Raw genomic sequence first — 4,774 nt, forward strand, 5'->3', positions numbered from 1 at the left:
GAAATAACCCATGCAAAGCAGTCACCACAGTGCCTGCCACCTAATAAGCACTCAGTGTTAGCAGCCACAGTTGCAATCAATGAACACTTCATATGAGGATCTAATAATTGCTTAGAAGGGGTTCTTCTTTTAATGTTGGGCATCATGCTGGACCAGATATGCTTCTTGACTCTTTTGAGTCATGGCTTATCTGCTTCCATTAGGTTAGATTACATACATGCTTAGCTGGAAGAAAATGTATTGAACGTGCCTCCAAAGGAACAGGGCTGATGTCAGTTTAGCATGCAACGTCTGTTTGGATGCATGAGGTGTCCCGGCTTGATTTCCATAAGAAGCGGACACTGACACAAAGATTAGCATGAGGAAGTTTATTTGGAGGGCTCTCAGGATGCATACCCGCAGAAGGAAAGGAAAGAAAGCGGGACTGGGCAGAGGGTAGAAGTTGGCTGAGTTGATAGAGTTTCAAGGAAGGCCATAGCTGGCTCCTCCAGGGAGCTCTGGAATGGTAATGGCCTGCCAAAGTGGTCCCAAGCTGTTGCAAGGAGGGCCTTACCATTATATTCCCACATTGACCAGTGATAGGGTGCAGGGTCCCTCTGGGGAAATATAGGAAGGAACAACATTGCTTGAGGCAGCTCTCCCCAGTTGAGGGGAATGTCTGGTGAGAGCTTAGCTTTGAGGACTGGCAGCTGGCAGCCTGCAGCATCTGGGGCATAAGTTCTTGAAGTCTGAAGGGGGAGTTGAGTGTGCAAACAGAATCTATCCTATTAACCACAGCACACTCTTTAGAAATCATATATTTCTTACTCAAAATAGTTCTGAAATGCCATTCGAAATAAATTTCAGGGGCATCTGGGTGGCTCAGTCGGTTAAGTGTCTGACTTCAGCTCAGGTCATGATCTCACGGTTTGTGTGTTTGAGCCCCGTGTTGGGCTCTGTGCTGACAGCTCGGAGCCTGGAGCCTGCTTCGGATTCTGTGTTTCCCTCTCTCTCTGACCCTCCCCTGCTCATGCTCTGTCTCTCTCTGTCTCTCAAAAGTGAATAAACATTAAAAAAAATTTATTAAAAAAATTTCAGAGATATAGTTTAGTAGCTGCTTTAAAAGATGCATCTAATTACCATTTTTATTGTATACTCTGATGTCATGAAGTAAAACAGATAATGAAAAATATCAATGCATTCTCTAGTGGACATGTATTTTAATACATTTAATTCATGTGATTAACATGGCTTGAGACATTTTACATAGCTGTTTATTGCACTGCATCGGATCAATCCTGACCATCTATGTTTTGAAGACTATGTATATACATGTGTGTGTACACATGTACATTCATATCTGTTTTTTGAGCAAGTTTGATTTCTACATATTCATGTAAGGGTGTCATGTTTTTTCCAGGGCCAGTGTAAGGCACTGTAAGAAACATAAAGCATAAGAAGCATGCCAGGCCTCAGGGAGCTGAGAGGAGATAAAACATGTGCTCGATAATTATTTATAGCAGACCACTTTTAAAAAGAGTTAAGTGGCCTGACACTCACATGACAGGATCAGCAGAAAAGCAGAGTATTCAGGGGCACAAAGTTCTTGGCCAGGCTTCTTGGGTTCAAATCCCAGCTCTGTTACCTCCTGGTTCTCTGGCTTGACTTTTCTACACATCACTTTTCTCATCCGTAAAATGGGTTTCAATACTGCAGGTTAGGAAGATTACATGAGGTAATCTATGGGTAACAGTTTTGACTGTAACCCAGTGCAAGAAACATTATCTTATTTTTCTATATATTAAAAAAAAACCACATCAGTTTGCCCATGACTCTTGCCTACCTGGTTAAAAAACCGAAATTCGTGTTTTTGTGGGGAGCCTAGGGTCATACAAGAATCATGATACTTGAAGAATGGCCTGGTCTACAGTACATACTGGTCATCACTGGTGCATGAACTTTCTCTGCCTCCAACAAAGAGGTGCTTGGTTCTTTACCCAGATTGAGAACTGCCGTGTCTAGTTGCTGAATCCTCAGATACACCTTGCGGCCATTCTCTTCGGAGACCTGCATCTCTCCAATTATAGAATCTGGAGCAGCAATCATTCTTCAATGCTTCTGGACTCTTTAAATATCTACTCTCCATTCTCTGGAAAAACTCTCTCAAAACCTTTCTACTCCAAGCATAATCCATTACCTTTCCCATCCCTGAAATATCTCTCCTCAGATAACCTAGTTCCATATTCTCTTATGAGCCTAGACTTTTGGAAAAAAGAAGTCCTGTTTGGAAATGATTTTTGGGGGGCATGTTTTTGTTTTTTCCCCATTTCTTGGAAAAGCAAAGCCAAAAAAAAAATCGACCTTCTTTAAACAAAGAGGTGTGAATTATTTACAGCAGTGAGAATAAAATGCAAATTAATATCTCAGTACACTGTTCTACCACACAGGGATGGCTCTATGTTAAATAGAGCTTATTTCTTCCTATTTAACTAGCAGTTCAAACTATTATAAAACTAATTGCCTGTATTGGTGTGAAATGAGTTTCAGTATTTGCAGAATTCAAAATTAGTGATTCAGCAATCTGTTGTTAACACAACCTTTTGTTTTCACCCTTCCTCTGTTTATCAAATTATCTGCAGATGGTTCAGATCACAGGGTTTCAAAAAGAAATTTTTTTTTACTAGAAAAGCAAGTGCACTCTTTGAAGCTGTATTGCTCCCACACCTGTATCCCATTCACTAAGCATGTTCTGCCGTGTATTAAGATGTTCAGATATGCTTCTGTTGAAATGATGTTGTTACATTCCCAGAGATAGAATATTGAGGAGGCTGAACGTGAACTCGAAGAAGGTAAGTGTGTTACTGAGTGATAGGAAGGGAGGGACCCTGTAAAATAATGTTTTTGAGGAGTTACAATATCAAATGAAACCTTGGACCGTTCAGGTACAACTCAAGTGGGACTAATCTGGAAAATGAAACTTAGAAATAGCAAGAGCATTATTAACAGACAAAAAAAGATAAAATCCTAAATATTTAGCTATATGTTACATTATAGTTGTCACATTGAATACTGTGGTGAGCACCCAAAACATTGTATAAAAATAAAATTCTATTATACATTTACTAAAGGATTTATTTAGAGAGATAATTCTTAGAAAAAAGATATTTTTGTAAGCTCCTAGGGGAAATACTTGGTTTTTAGGTTCCTACGATTCCCTGGTCACAACTTTTTCATCAACCAGTCGACGTATACCCTTGTTTTATGTTCATTTCTGTTTAAAGCCACCTTATTTAATACATATTTTTGATTTATCAACATCGAACTCATGGCCAACAGCACTATAACTCATGCCTGAGTTGCATGCCTTCTTGGACTTAGGAACATCAGCACTACTTTGAGGAGTATTTTATTTTATTTTATTTTATTTTATTTTTCTTCCAAGTTTTCATTTAAATAGTAACTAACATACAGTGTAATATTACTTTCAGGTATAGGGTTTAGTGATTCAATACTTACATACTAAACTTTGTGCTCATCACAAGTGACCTCTCTAATCCCCATCACCTATTTTATCCATCCACCCCACACCCCAAGTAACTCCCCTCCAGCAACCATCAGTTTGTTCTCTATTGTGAAGAGTCTGTTTCTTAGTTTTCCTACACTTTCCCCACCCTACATGTTCATTTGTTTTGTTTCTTAAATTCCATATGTGAATGAAATCATATGGCATTTGACTTTCTCTGACTGACTTATTTCCTTAGCTATATATTCTGTAGCTCCATCCACACCATTGCAAATGACAAGATTTCCTTCTTTTTTATGGCTGAATAATATTCCACTGTGCACGTGCATGTGTGTGTGTGTGTGCGTGCGTGTGTGTGTGTGTGTGTATACACCACTGAAGGCCATTTTAAATAACAAAATCACCAGCAAAAAGTAGAAAAATGCAAATAACGTGGCACCAACTAGACTTCAAAAAGCACTTATTTATAGTGTGAGAACTGAAACAAGAATGAAGAAATTTGCCTGAACTTTATTTGGTCTCAACTGCAAACATATACATTGTATGACTCCAATTTTTTACCTCAATGTTCATATCCATGAATGCCCATAAAAGCAATGTGAATATTGGATTTGGGGGATTACAAATAAATTTTAGTGAGTAGGCAAATTCACAAATACAGAATCTATAAACAGTGAGGATCCACTGTACTTAGAAGTAAATGTTTATAGGTTGCTATAAAGGAGTAAGCTAACCATATTTTTTTAGAGGTTGGGTTATTTAAACATTTTAAGGCACTTTTGATTGGGTCATAATTATTCAGTCTGGAACATTAGTATTGGGAGGAATCTTAAAGATCGATTTTTATAGGTAAAGAAGATTGATCCTGCTTTTTACTAGAAAAGCAAGTGCACTCTTTGAAGCTGTATTGCTCCCACACCTTTGGGAAAGACACCTTTCCCAAAGTTGCATTATAAATCACATAGTGGCTCAACAGGGCCTAAATCTCTTATCCCTTGATCCTAAGCTTTTCATTACTGTTCTACCCCATACAGCATAGGATTTAATGTTAAGGTTGAGATCGTATGAATGATTATGCCAATTCCTGGTTTGAATCCATTCAAAAAAAAATTAAGGAGTTCAACACAGCAAAAGCAATGAGCATTGACAGTTAATCTTGATAATTTCACTAGCATCAATGGTAGATCTTCTATGAGTCTAACTTTTATGATGAACATATCTTTTATTTCACCATACCCAACAGAGATGTATGCTCTCTGCATACACACAAAC

The 4,774-nt window shown here is 38.2% G+C and overlaps 1 long non-coding RNA gene across 1 annotated transcript; it reads right to left on the bottom strand.

Annotated features, from left to right (window-relative positions):
- Positions 1 to 353: 353 nt before the first annotated feature.
- Positions 354 to 1,665, bottom strand: LOC147576578 (uncharacterized). Its single transcript, XR_015240944.1, has 2 exons — positions 1,540 to 1,665; positions 354 to 596 (listed from the first exon to the last, which is right to left on the bottom strand). It is a non-coding gene; the product is annotated as an uncharacterized LOC147576578 (long non-coding RNA).
- Between the last annotated feature and the right edge of the window lie 3,109 nt (positions 1,666 to 4,774).

This window comes from Puma concolor, chromosome D1, assembly GCF_028749965.1.
Source record: "Puma concolor isolate L17-30 chromosome D1, mPumCon1.1.hap2, whole genome shotgun sequence".
Taxonomy (NCBI): domain Eukaryota; kingdom Metazoa; phylum Chordata; class Mammalia; order Carnivora; family Felidae; genus Puma; species Puma concolor.